Below are 15,450 nucleotides of genomic sequence, written 5' to 3' on the forward strand. Positions count from 1 at the left end.
AGCCACCTTCCCAGCCCCAATACCAACAATTTAATGAGACATCTGAACCTCCTTGAAAAAGAGTAACAATCTAAACCCCAATCCAGTAGATGGACAGAAATAATTAAAATTAAATCAGAATTAAATGAATTAGAATCCAAAAAAGCATAGAAAAGAATCAATAAAACAAAGAGTCGGTCCTTTGAAAAACTTAACAAAATTGACAAACCCTTAGCAGATCTAATCAGAAAAAGAAGAGAACACACACAAATCAGCAATCTCGGAGATGAGACTAGAAACATCACCATAGAAACAACCAAGATTTATAACATTATAAGGGAATACTTCTCAAACGTTTATGCTAATATGTTTGAGAATCTGGAATAAATGAACGATTTCCTAGCAAATATTGACATGCCAAAACTAAACTAAGATGAGTTAAACCAACTAAAGAATCTCATATCAAGCATCGAAATAGATACAGCAATAAGAGACCTCCCATCCAAGAAAAGCCCAGGACTGGATTGATTTACAGCGGAATTCTACAAGGCCTTCAATGCAGAACTTACACCAATACTCCTCCAACTCTTCAATGAAATTAAAAGAGAAAGTTCACTACCAAACTCTTTCTATGAAGCCGTCAAACTCTCATCCCCAAACAAGGCAGTAATTCATCAAAGAAAGAGAACTATAGACCCCTTTCTTTGATGAACATCGATGCAAAACTTCTCAAAAACATTTTGGCCAATTGTCTTCAACAATTCATCCAAAAAAATTATACACCATGATCAAACAGGATTCATTTCAAGGATGCTGGTTCAATATACTCAAGTCAATTAGTATAATTCATCACATTAACAATAGCAAGGATAAGAAACATATGGTTATCTCAATAGATGCAGAAAAAGCATTTCACAAGATCTAACACCCCTTTATGATGAAGGCTCTTGAAAAATTAGGAATCCTTGGAACATTCCTCAATACAATAAAGGCTGTATATGACAAACCTACAGCCAGTATTATACTTAATGGTGAAAAACTAAAGCCATTTCCTCTAAACTCAGGAATGAGACAAGGATGTCCACTCTCTCCACTTCTCTTCAATCTAGAATTAGAATGCCTAGCTACAGCAATAAGACAAGTTGCAAACATAAAGGGGATCCAAAAAGGGAAAGATGAAGCAAACCTCTCCCTCTTTGCAGATGACATGATCTGATACGTAAAGAATCCCACAGACTCTACTCCCAAATTTCTCTAGCTGAATTGAAACTTTGGTAAAGTAGAAGGGTATAAAATTAATCCTCAAAAATCTATGGCTTTTCTGCATGCCAACAATGAGAAGATCATGGCTGAAATAGGAAAGCAAGTCCATTCCTAACATCTCCACAAAAAATAAACTACCTAGGAATTAACTAAAGAAGTAAAGTACCTCCATGATGAAAACTTTAAAAACCTGAAAAATGAAATCCAAACAGAACTTCAAAAGTGGAAAAACCTCCCATGTTCCTAGATTGAAAGGATCAACATCGTGAAAATGGCAATACTTCCCAAGGCTATCTACAAATTAAATGTGATACCTATCAATATTTCAAGCTCACTCTTCAAGGAAATAGAAGAGGCAATTCAAAAATTCATTTGGAGGGCTGGGAAGGTGGCTCAGTGGTAGAGCACTTGCCTTGCATGCTCAAGGCCCTGGGTTTGATTCCTCAGCACCACATAAGCAAAAAGAAAAAAGCCAGAAGTGGCACTGTGGCTCAAGTGGTAGAGCGCTAGCCTTGAGCTGAAGAGCTGAGGGACAGCGCCCAAGCCCAGAGTTCAGGCCCCACTACCGGACCCCCCCCAAAAAAATTCATTTGGAATGATAAAAGACCCAAATAGCAAAAATAATTCTTAACAGAAAGAATAATGCTGGAGGAATATCAATACCAAATTTCAAACTCTACTACAAAGCCATGGTAATCAAAACAGCTTGGTACTGGCACAAGAACAGACCTCAGGACCAATGGAATAGAATTGAAAACCCAGAAATGAACCTACAGACCTATAGCCACCTAATCTTCGATAAGGCAGCTAAAAAAAATAGAATGGAGAAAATACAACCTCTTCAGTAAATGGTGCTGGCAAAATTGGTTAATCACTTGTAGAAAACTAAAGCTAGATTCTTATATATCACCTTGCACCAGAATCAACTCCAAATGTATCTAAGATCTCGAAGTCAAAGCAGACACCCTGAAAACATTACAGGATGGAATAGGAGAAACCCTAGGTCTCCTTGGCACAGGCTGAAATTTTCTTAATAGAGATCCAGAAACACAACAAATCAAAGAAAGATTAGACAAATGGGATTGCATGAAATTGCAGAGCTTCTGCATGGCAAAGGACATAGCTAGCAAGATCAATAGAAAGTCCATGGATTGGGAGAAGATTTTCACTAGCCATACAATGGATAAGTGTCTCATATACTTGGAACTCAAAAATTAAATCCCCCAACAACAAAACCTCAAAGAAACAACTGCCCAATAAATAAGTGGGCTAAAGACTTAAAGAGAAACTTCTCTGAAGAGGAAATAGGAATGGCCAAAAGACACTTGAAGAAACCTCTCTAGCCATAAAAGAAATGCAAATCAAAACAACATTGAGATTCTTCCTCACCCCAGTTAGAATGGCTGTAACCAAGTACTCTAATAACAACAGACGCTAGAGGGGATGTGGCCAGAAGGGAACAAACCCATAGTTGGTGGGAGTGTAAACTTGTTCAACCACTTTGGAAAGTAGTATGGAGGTTCCTCAAAAGACTCCACATAGAGCTATGACCCTGCAATACCACTTTTGGGCGTTTACCTAAATGATCACAAACAAGACCATACTAATACTACTAACACAACTATGTTCATTGTAGCATTATTTACCATAGCTAAAATATGGAACCAATCCAGATGCCCCTTAGTAGATGAATGGATCACGAAAATGTGGTATATATACACAATGGAATTCTATGCCTCTATCAGAAAGAATGACATTGTCCCATTTGTTAGGAAGTGGAAAGACTTGGAGGAAATTATATTAAGTGAAGTTAACCAGGCCCAAAGAAACATAGGTCCCATGGTTTCCCTTATTTGCAATAACTAGTATATGTCTGGGACAAGCAGAAATGTTCAGATAAGATGATATTATGCGAAATGAACCCAAGTTAGGACCCAAATTGTTTTTTCTTTCTTGCTATTGTTTCTAACATATTCATAAGGTACCATTTGATTTTTTTTTGTTGCTTTGTATGTCCCTCCACCATGGTATAATCCCTGTTTTCACTGTATTTGATGTTGGTATAATTTGTGGAGGGAAAAGAAAAAAACAAAATGTTTAAATCGGTATCCACAGATTGACCCATTACAACAATGAGATGTACAAGATGTTATGTTGAAAAACAAACTTTACAATTTAGGTGCGGGGGGTGGGGTGTAGTTGAGGAGGTGGAAGGGACAGGATGGTAGGGGAAAAACATAAGAGGAGGCAACAATGCTGGATGGGAAATGTACTCCTTACCTTGCTCATGTAACAGTATTTTCACAATAAAAAACTTATTTCACAAAAAAAAGACTTCTTACAGATCTGAACCAGGAAATATATAAAATATGCCAAGAAAAAAGTTACTGGGGTCACACTAAAATGTGGGCGGCAGTTTCTCCTTCTGGACTGGACAGGAAAACAAAAGTTAACAGTAGCTTTCTCAGGCTGAGACCTTCCATTATTCATTATCAGTCTGGAATTCAAGAAGTGTCTCAGTAATTCATCCTAGTAAGAATATTAAAGGTAAATTCAGTTGATGTCTTAAAATTACTCTTTGGTGAATTGGGGGGAAAATTAGCTCTACAGTAGTGTGTATTCACTTTATTTATTTATATTTTATGGTGCTGTGGATGAAATTCAAACCCAGGTATTCTACCACGGAGCTACATTCCTAGCTCTGGAGTACGTTTCAAATGGGTTCTAATTAAATGGATAGGATGCGGATTTAATTATGTTGATATTAGAAAATCATAAAAGCAATCTCTTCATACCATATAAATTATTCAAAGTGATAGAAAGTTGTCTTAATTCCTAATTATATTTCTTATGCTCTGAGTTATTATCTTACACCAGAAATGGAATCAAAGCTGAAAAGTAGCTAAAATGCTCATGATGTACAATGGGTATAGTACTGCTCTAATCTAACCATCTCACTATTAAGAAAATTGAAAACATATGTTCAATGTGAAAATAAATAATAGAACACTAAAATCGTGAATTCAAATATGCCAAATACCAGAAAGACATTTCCACCGTTTAGAGTCTTGTGTGCCTCTTGTTTTACCTAAATTATTGGAATCTTGAAAACAAAACAAAACAAAAAACCCTGGTACTGTTGGCTCATGGCTGTAATCCTAGCTACTCAGGATGCTAAGATCTGAGGATAATGCTTCTAAGGAAATATGGGCAGGAAAATCTGTGACTCTGCAATCGACCCTCAGAAAACTGGAAGTGGTGCTGTGGCTCAAAATGCAAGAGCACTAGCCTTGAGCAAAAGCTATCAGGGACAGTGACCTGGCCCAGAGTACAAGCCCCACGACCGACAAGTTAAAAAAAAAACAGTAAAATTTCGGGTGAGGCTCAATGGTAGATTGCTGGCATTGCATACATAAGGCCCTGGGTTCAATTCCCAAGAACACAAATACATATGTAGTAATATTTCTAATGAAGTAAGATCAATACAGCGAGTGTGGTCATTAGAAGTAACATTTGCTCAAGTAGTACATTGCCTGCCTTAGTCCAAACTCCAAAATCATAAGAAATATAGATAAATGAATATAATAAAATAAACACAAAAGAAGAAAAAATGTTCTGTTTTCAGGACATATAAAGTGTTTTGGGGGGCATGTAACATTCATCAGTGACAATTTCATAGTAAAGAATTTGGAGAACATTCATTCAATAAAAGGTTTATTTCTCGGGGGAAGGTGGCTCATTGGCAGAGTGCTTGCCTTGCATACATGACACCCTGGGCTTGATTCCTCAGCACCACATAATCAGAAAAAGCCAAAAATGACAATGTGGCCCTGAGCTTAAGAGCTGAGGGACAGTGCCCAGGCCCAGAGTTCAGGCCCCATGACCGAAAAGAAAGAAGGAAAGAAAGGGAGAAAGAGAGAGAGACAGAGAGAGACAGAGACAGAGACAGAGATATTTATTTCTCCAAATATTCAGGTAAGGATTTTCACTTCTTAGCTAGATATTTTGCTTTTAACCTGGCATGAAGGGTTTGGATTTTTTCTGCACTTCTTATTTATAATCAGTGAATAAGTCAGGGATCGGGCTATAGTAATCTATCAGAGGTAAAGCACCCATGAGTAAATTATGGTGGGACCTTTGGTGTGTCTCCCTGGACAAACACGTATTACTGTGACCTGTGACATCAAGAAGTGGCAACCAAAAGGAGAAATAATTCTTTAATTTAAGACAAGGCCAAGGAAATCAGGAAAAATATGTGATAAACTCATATACCAAGACCCTCATAGAGAAGCTATTTAAAAAGTAGGAATTTCTCAAAGATGGAATTCTCAAAGTCCAACTGAAGCAAAGCTCTCTGTAAAAGAAAAGGAGAATGGCCCTCAAAATGATCTTATAGTGACTTTTCAGTTAGGCATAAATTATAATAGGCACACAAAAAGTAGGAAAGAAACACCTTTAAGAACTGTTTTTCAATCATATACACATACATAATAATACACATTCTGGAAAAAAATATGACCAGGGAAGCCTTGAGAACTTGGAAAGTAGAACAAAAATTTAATGGTATGGGTGGGGCTGAAAGAGATGGGGAAGAATGCCAAAAAGATGACATTGATCAAGATGCATTGTGCTCTAAAACTCAGTATTAAATTGAAAATTTCTGTGTACTAACTACTTAAAGATAATAGGAAACTAGTTATATGTAATATATAATATAATATATAAATTATATTAAAGAAAATCTGAAAATGAAAGAAAAATTTACAACTACTAAAAGTACCTTTGTAAAAGCTATGCTTACACTAAGCACAAAAATGGGACTATACTGCTGTTATACACAGTTACAGTTAACATGTTTATTTAACATATGCATTCCAACCAGGCACAGTGGCTTCAGCCTATAACCCTACATAATAAGGAGGCAGAGATCAGTGAGTCACAGCTTGAGTCCAATCTGGGAGTAAACTTTTGTGAGATTCCATCTCAACAAATGTCCAGGTGCAGTAATGTATACATGACATCCCAGCAACATGGGGAATCACAAACAGAAGGACCACAGCTCAAGCCATTTCTAACATGAAGCTATAGTCTATCTTTAAAATAACTAATACAAAAAGAAACTGCTGAATTCTGGTGCCTGTAATCCTAGCTATTCAGGTGGCTGAGATATGAGGATCAAGGTTCAAAGCTAGCTTGTGCAGGAAAGTCCAAGAGATTCTTATCTCCAATTAACCACCAAAAAAGCCAGAAGTGTAGCTGTGGCTCAAGTGGTAGACCATTAGCCTTGAGTGAAAAAGCTCAGGGACAATGCCCAGGCTCAGAGTTCAAATCCCAACAACTGACAGACAGACAGACAGACAGACAGAGAGGAAGGAGAGGGCGGGGAGAGGAGAGAAAAAGAGGGAGAGAGGGAGAGAGGGAGAGAGACTCCTGGGTGGCTTGAATAGCAGAGTGCCTACTTAGTAAGCACAAGGCCCTGAGTTCAATCCCTAATACCATTAAAATTAAATAAATAAAACACTTCTACGCATACATAAACCCAGCCATACATTCTCAATATAGTTATTACACAAGTTGGAGAAAATCAGTACTTGATGTTTACACCCATATGACTACATCATCATTGAGTCAATTATACTGCAATTACATTTCCTTTCTCATTTTTTTTTCATTTTTTAAAAGAAACTGCCATTCTCATTTTTCAGTTTTTTAAACTGATATTTCCCCAGGTGTTAACAATTGTCATATTTTTCTACATGCATAGATTTTGTTTGTGGTTGTGGGGCCTGGACTCTGGGCCTGGGCACTATCCCTTAGCTCTTCAGCTCAGGACTAGCGCACTACCACTTGAGCCACAGCGCCACTTTCAGCTTTTTCTGCTTATGTGGTGCTGAGGAATTGAGCCCAGGGGGTCATGCATGCAAGGCAAGCATTCTACCACTGAGCCACCTTCCCAGACCTGCATAGATTTTTATGTATATTCCTAATTCAAACTCAAATTGCCATAGTTACTTCTAGTCTATTTTCCACTTAAGGAAACATAAGTTCTTATTTTCCTAGAAGTCTTTGTCCTGGAGCCTTTAAGCTCTGCTTTGAGCTAGCTTTTCCCCAGGCAGTTTGCTCACCTACTTCCAGAAATTTCCTTTATCAGCATTATGAATTAAATTCCTTATTCTCTCAATTTTCCTGTTTCTTGATTTTTTCCTTTCTTTTGATAGATCATATCCTGAAGTCATTTTCTTGGTGCTTCCCAGAAGATACTTTTTAAATTTTGATTTGTCAGAAACATCTTTATAGCAACAATGAAGTTTTTCAGGGTCTCTCTCTTTTTTTTTGTCAGTGGTGTGGCTTGAACTCGGGGCCTAGGTGCTGTCCCTTAGCTCTTTTTTTGCTCAGAGTTAGCACATTACCACTTTGAGTCACAGCACCATTTCTGGTTTTTGAGTGGTTAATTGGAAATAAGAGCCTCACAGGTACTTTCCTGCCTGGTCTGGCTTCAAACAAAGATCCTCAGATCTCAGCCTCCTGAGTAGCGATAGGTAGATAGATAGATAGATAGATAGATAGATAGATAGATAGATAGATAGATAGATAGATAGATAGATAGATAGATAGATAGATAGATAGGAAGTGCCCTGCCTCAGGTATTTTGTAACAGAAAAACAACTAAAACATATGTAAATAAGCCTTCCAAGCCTTCTACCTTTCTTTTCACTGTATTTCATTGATTAGAATCACTAACACAATGTTGCATATAAGAAATGACAGCAGGTGTTTCAACAAAAACCATTCTTTACAAGTTCTATCACTCTTCAATTGAAAGTTTTCAATATTTGATCATTAAATATGATAGTTGATGTAATATTTTCTTTTATATCGGCAATTTACATTATATCATAACAATAATAATACATTGGAATGGATTCCAGGGGTCAGTGCTATAATCAACTGAAGTTCTCTACAGTCCCTAAATTAATATAGGGATAAAAAGTAAAAAATAAATAAATAAAAGAACTGTTATCTCAGAACTGAAGGTGTGTTTCAAGTGGTAGAGCACCAGTCTTGAGCCAAAAATGCTGAGAGTGTAAGGGCCCGAGTTCAAGCCACAATAATCATTTACTCTCTCTCTCTTTCTCTTTCTCTCTCTCTCTCTCTCTCTCTCTCTCTCTCTCTCACACACACACACACACACACACACACACACATGCATGCATACACACACAAACTGCTATCTCTATTAGTCCATCTACTTTGCTATAACAATATTCCTTAGGTTATAGATTTTATTACAAAAATGGCTTCTTTTGCTCAATGTTTTGAAAATTGAAGGACATGTTGTTAGCTCAGCACTGTGGTGAGGATGTCATGGCATATGTCATCATAATGGGGGAAATGTGTATAGAAAGGTGAGAAAGGTAGCCAGAGAGTGGGGAGGAGCCTGGCTCACTAGTGTATGTGTGTGTGTTTACTGGTCCTGGGTCTTGAACTCAGGATCTAGGTGATGTCCCTGAGCTTTCTATACTTAAGGATAGTGCTCTGAGCTGGGAATGTTACTTAGTAGTAGAGTGCTTGCCTAGCATGCATGAAGCCCTAGGTTCGATTCCTCAGTACCACATGAACAGAAAAAGCTGGAAGTGGCACTGTGGCTCAAGTGTTAGAGTGCTAGCCATGAGCAAAAGAAGCTCAGAGACAATGTCCAGGCCCTGAGTTCAAGCCCCATGGCTATAAAATAAAAGTGTAGCACTCTACCACAGCTCCAATCTCCACTTTTTTGGTGTTTACTTGGAGATATGAATCTCATGAACATTCCTGCCTAGGTTGGCTTTGAACTGTGAATCTCAGATCTGACCTCCTGAGTAGCTAGAATTACAGGCATTAGCCACCAACATCTGGCCTCACTAGTTTTAAAACATTTTATTAATGTTATTATTTAGTAGTTGAACAAAGAGGTTACAATTCTATAAGTCAGGTTATGAGGACAATGCACCGTGATCATTCTCTTCTTTCATTTCATTTTCCCATTTCTCCCCTCCTGTCCCTACCTTCACATCACAGAGCTCATTTCTTCTATACTATACATTGAATATAATGACTGCATTTCCTCACCTTTCCTCACTTTATTCCTGTGCCTTACTTTGCCTATCTCCTAAAACATATTTCTACTTCTGGATATTCATTTTGTTTGGATAATTATACCTTTGGATTCCTCCCCTAAGTAACCACCTTTATTCAGCTTGTTTGTATAGCTTCATTAAGCCCTGTATATGTTATCATGTTTAGTTGTACTTTAGATCTAACTTACATATAAGCTCACTAGTTTATAACAATCTATCTTACAAAAAACTGTCAAGGTCCCTCAAGAACTACCATAATCCCTCTTGAGAACAATGTACTCAGTGACTTAACTCCCATTAGTATCACCCTCTTAAAGGTCTCATTATTTGGGCCATACTGAGGATCATGTTGCTTACATGCAAACTATTGTCATAAACTTCAAATTTCATAATAGAAATTTGACTATTATTATTTTCCCTATATGTGGTAAAAAAGAGATTTGTTGAATTCCAACTTAAATATGTAAAGGAGGAGAGTGACAGAGAGGCTGGGATCAATCGGAACACATTGCATACATGACTGGAAATGTCAGAATAAAAATAAAATCATCCTCCCCTATAACTAATGTATGCTAAGAAACTTTTGTGACAATGGGCCTGCTGATGCTACATGCTTGTAATCTCAGCACTCAGGGGGCTGAATATGAGACGACAAGTTCAACTCTTGTCTGGATACATAGAAAAACCCTGTCATAAAAAAAAATTTGATGGAGGGGCTCCAGTGGCTCATACCTGTAATCCTAGCAAGGCAGGAGGCTGAGATCTGAGGATCACCATTCAAAGTAAGTTCAGGAAGAAAAGTGCATGAGACTCTTATCTGCAATTAACCACCCAAAATCAGGAAGTAGAGCTGTGGCTCAAACTAGGAGAGTACTAACCGTGAGCACAAAAGCTCAGGGACACTGCCCAGGCCCTGAGTTCAAGCCCCAGAACCAGCACACACACACACACACACACACACACACACACACACACACACGAAATAGGAAGAAAAAAAGGGGTGAATATGTTCAAAGTACTTTTATGCATTTATGAAAACAGAACAATGAAACTTGTTGAAATTGTTTTGGGAAGGAGGAGAGTGACAGAGAGGCTGAGATCAATTGGAACACATTGCATACATGACTGGAAATGTCAGAATAAAAATAAAATCATCCTCCCTTATAACTAATGTATGCTAAGAAAAAAACTGAAACATGTTGAAATTGTTTTAAGAGGGAAGGAAGTGAAGGGAGAGAGATGGAGGAGGTGGATTTATTAGGATACGTTAAATGGAAATGTTGAAATGAAAGTCCCATGTACAACTAATGTACTCTAATTAAAAATCTTTTTTTATTTTATTTATTTTTTTGGGGGGGGTCCTGTCATGGGGCCTGAACTCTGGGCCTGGGTGCTGTCCCTCAGCTCATCAGCTCAAGGGTAGTACTCTACCACTTGAGCCACAGCGCCACTTCCGGCTTTTTTCTTTTCACTTATGTGGTACTGAGGAATCGAACCCAGGGCCTCATGCATGCAAGGCAAGCACTCTACCACTGAGCCACCTTCCCAGCCCCTAAAAATCTTTTTTTTTTAAATGAAGCTGGGCACTGGTGGCTCAAACTTATAATCCTAGTTGAGATATAGGTGATTACAGTCAAAAGGTAGTCCACAGAAAATTCTGAGTCTCCATCTGCAAAATGACCAGGAAAAACTGTGCAGGTATGACCAAAGTGAAAGAATTACAGCTGAACAAGTGAGAGACCTTGGATTCAAACCCAAGTATGAAAAAAATTAAAAGATTGAGAAATATAACAAGGGGAACTGATTTGAGAGTAGATCACATGGAAGGAATAAGAATTACAATTTTAGTTGGACGCCGGTGGCTCACGCCTATAATCCTAGCTACTCCTGCAGCTGAGATTTGAGGATTGCGGTTCAAAGCCAGCTCGAGCAGGAAAGTCTATGAAACTCTTATCTCCAATAAACCACCAGAAAACCTGAAGTGGCGCTGTAGCTCAAGTGGTAGAGGACTAGCCTTGAGCTGAAGAACTGAGGGACTGGTCTCAGGCCCAGCGCTCAAGCCCCATGACTGACAAAAAAAAAATTCCAATTTTAAAATAATTATATAAGTGTGTGCCACTTCAATGACCTCAGATTTTTTCAATTTTAATGTATTTCACTTGACATATAATAACTATACAGAATTAAGAAGTACGATGTGACATTACTGTCGATGTATACAAACAATAAATAATTATCAGATCAGGATAACTAGCATATTATTATCTCAAACATCTGTCTTTTCTTTGTGTTGGAAATATATAAAAACCTTTTCTAACAGAAAAGCTAACAGCTATTTTGAAACGTTCAACTATGAATTTATTTTTCATATCTGCCTACAAGCACATGGAATTTCTGGGGGAATTTTAATTACTTTGATTACAAAACATTGATTAGCTGAAACTTGTTAGCCTAGTTTATGAAGCTATTGTACCTTATAGGTTGCATATATTATTAAAAGCAAATGTTTTGAGAAAAACTACGTAAAAAGAGGAATGATGGAAAGGGTGATGTTGATTGAAACATCTTGCACTTATAAAATGACATGTTGAAATGAAACCCCTTTGTACAACTACTTAACAAAAAGTCAATACAGGTTTTTTAAAAAATAAAAAAATTAAGATTAAAAAGGAATAATGATGTACAGAGATTTTTCTTTATGACCAAAACAATGATTTGCAGCTCTCTGGCTTGCTCTGCTAAAAAAAAAAAAATCTTAGAAATATTCATCTATGCTCCTGTTGTTTTTGTTTGGTTTTTGTTGATTGTGGAGCTTGAACTCAGGGCCTGAGCACTGTCCCTAATATCTTTTGCCCAAGGTTAGTGCCCTACCACTTTGAGCCACAGTGCCATTTCCAGCTTTCTGATAGTTAATTGGAGATGCGTTTCTTGGGCTCTCCTGCCCAGGCTGGCTTTGAACCCCGATCCTCAGATCTCAGCCTCCTTAGTAGCTAGGATTATAGCATTAGCCACCAGCACCCGGCTATGCTCCTGTTTTGAACCTAAGAAAAATGAAAGTGGTAGAACGTGAGTGGGATAGGGTTTAGGTCAGAGGGTTTGGGGAGGTCTGGCTTCGCTCTTGCTGTCCCGAAGCTGGGATAGTGTCGAGATCCAGGGCGAGGAGAGGCCTGGGTGTTTCCAAGGGTCTGCTCCTCACAATAGCGGTCATTTCTGCAGGCCAGTCCAGAAAAGGGACCTCGGGTACCTTCCTGATCTTCAGACCCAGCGCTCCCCTCCCACTCCCTGCAGACTTTCATCCTCGCCATGGCTTGAGCTGATCCAAAAGAAGCTGCAGGGAGAAGTGGAGAAATACCAACAGCTACAGAAAGGCTTGAGTAAATCCATGTCAGGAAGGCAGAAGCTTGAGGCACAACTAACAGAAAATAATATCGTGAAGGAGGAGCTGGCTCTGCTGGATGGGTCCAATGTAGTGTTCAGACTTCTGGGTCCAGTGCTGGTCAAACAGGAGCTGAGAGAGGCTCGGGCCACAGTGGGAAAGAGGCTGGACTGTATCACAGCTGAAATTAAACGATATGATCCCAGCTTCGAGACCTTGAGCGGCAGTCAGAGCAACAGAGAGAGACCCTAGCCCAGCTGCAGCAGGAGTTCCAGCGAGCCCAGGCAGCAAAGGCAGGAGCTCCTGGGAAGGCCTGATCCCCATAGTGGGGGAGGGGAAGGGAGGGGTGGGAATGAGGCAGCTTTAGGGACTATATTACAGTAGCTAATAAAATTTTTAAACACCAAAAAAAAAAGAAAAGAAAAGAAAAATGAAAGTGGAGTGAAAGAAAGCAGTCTCACTATTCTTATTTCAAGACAAATTTTTCTGTGGATAGCCTCAGATGTAGTTACCACACAGTTGAAGAAGGACCCTGCTAGTTGGCAGCGCCTTTCAAATTTAATGCTTATCAACAATAACTATTCATCAACGCAGAAGAAATAGCCTACTTGCAAGAGTGGGCTATGTATTGTTCCCTTGTGGGAGCATCAAAAGCCATTCAAGCAGACAACACTTGGACAAATAGATCTTTATGCAAAGTTATTTGTCTCAAAGGAGTATCTACATAGAGTATTATACAATTATTTTATTTACATAGGCTTTTACTTGTCATTTCCCTCTCCCAACAGTCACTTCATATATAGTTTCATAGCATTCTCTGTCTTGGATTTTAACCTTTTTTTTTTTTTTTGTAGCCAGTAGCATGTGTTCACATCAGTGATGTAGAAAGGCATTGATTGGTGAAATGCCCATGCCTTGCTCTGTCTTTGCCATATATTGGATTTGGTTTAATGTTCAGAAAATAATAAGGACCATGAAATAAATACAGAAATAGGAATTCAATCCAAAACAGAATTTTTTTTATTGTGAAAATACCGTACAGAGGGGTTACAATTACATCGGCAAGATAATGAGTACATTTCTTATCAAGCATTGTTGCCTCCTCCTTTGTTTCCCCTTCCCATCAAAACAGAAAATTTAATAACATTTTTTAAAAATAAAGTCTTCCTAATTTTTTTGTTTATTGCTTAGAAAATGTGAAGGTTTATCTTTAGCTGTCAGCTAATATTTTTAGAAAGATTTAAGGTCTAAGGGGATATTTTCAACCTATGAAAAGTGCCAGCTGGGTGCCAGTGGCTCATGTCTTAGCTATTTAGGAGGCTGAGATCAGAAGATTACAGTTCAAAGCCAGCCAGGGCAGAAAAGTCTTTAAGACTCTTATATCCAACTAACTACCAGAAAACCAGAAGTGGTGCTGTGGCGCTAAGTAGTAAAGTGCCAGGTTTTAGCAAAAAAGGCTCAAGGACAGAGCCCAGGCCCTGAGTTCAAGCTCCACAACTGACAAAAAATAAACCAAACAAAAAAGAAGAAGAAAAGTGCCAACAATGTCCAGTCTAAACACATAAAGAAATCCTGTCAGTCCTCTACTACTTAGTGGGTCACTGAGGTGAGTCTGGATCTTATTTGGGGCACTTACTTGGCATGTTTACATACTTCTGCATGTTATATTACATTTGTTTAGAGAGAGATATTAGATTTGAAAATTAAAATTCCAGGTGAGAAAGTGCTGTGTTGCCTTCTACCTAAGAATACATACTAAGGGCCTTTTTCTCTCCACAGTGATTTCAAGTTTTTAACTTTGTTGGCAAAAATTTAATTACATACATTAAAAAAACATTTTTATTATAACACTAACATGGAAAGGCCAATTTCCCAAAATGTTTGTGAAGGGATTTGTAATTTTATAAATAGTTCAGCTCTGTAATACCCTAACAAATTTAGCTACCTACTTGTAATTAAAAGTGATCCTTTAAATTCTCCCAGAGATAAAATACTACTACTGCTGTAAACGATACCCTTGCTACTTGGCTCTCAAGTGAAGGGAAGGGCTTTTTTTGCATTTGCTTGATACGTTTACTCAGCTCCTACTAATGTGAAAAGACAATCCCCAAGGACAAGAAAATAAATTTATGTCCAGCATGAGAAACACCAGCTCAATAAGTTTAGTTCTGCAAAGAGATGTGAAATTCCTCCTGACACTACAGGAACAGCACATAAATTAATGGGCCTGGTGTGGGGTGTACATGTAAGGAAGTTGGAGAAATATTGTTCCAAGTGTACAGAAATTCAGTAAAAAATGAATATATTCTGGGGATATAATTTGCAAGATAGGGAGTGATGAACATTTTAATTAATCTGACCGTGGTCATCATTACACAGTGGGTGCATCCATAAAATAATCACATCAAGCTTGGCACAATAGTTCAAACTTGTAATACTAGCTAATTGTGAGGCCGAGATTGAGAGCAGTTTGAGGCCAGCCCCAGCAAAGTTAGCAAGATCTAAAAAAATTAATTAAAACAAAGAACCCCCTGGTCATGGAAACACAGATTTATTTTTTTTAATTTATTTTTTATTGTGAACATAGTGTACAGAGGGGTTACAATTACATGGGCAGGATAATGCGTACATTTCTTACCAAGCATTGCAGCCTCCTCCTTTGTTTATCCTTCACATCCCTTCCCAGCCTCCCCCCTCCCCCCCAGTCACAATCCTTTC

The 15,450-nt window shown here is 38.2% G+C and overlaps 1 pseudogene; it reads left to right on the plus strand.

The window, feature by feature from the left end:
• The first annotated feature begins 11,032 nt into the window (after positions 1–11,032).
• LOC105992143 lies at positions 11,033–13,049 on the plus strand (annotated as a pseudogene).
• The last annotated feature ends 2,401 nt before the right edge of the window (positions 13,050–15,450 follow it).

Source organism: Dipodomys ordii, unplaced genomic scaffold, assembly GCF_000151885.1.
Source record: "Dipodomys ordii isolate 6190 unplaced genomic scaffold, Dord_2.0 Scaffold80, whole genome shotgun sequence".
Classification (NCBI taxonomy): Eukaryota; Metazoa; Chordata; class Mammalia; order Rodentia; family Heteromyidae; genus Dipodomys; species Dipodomys ordii.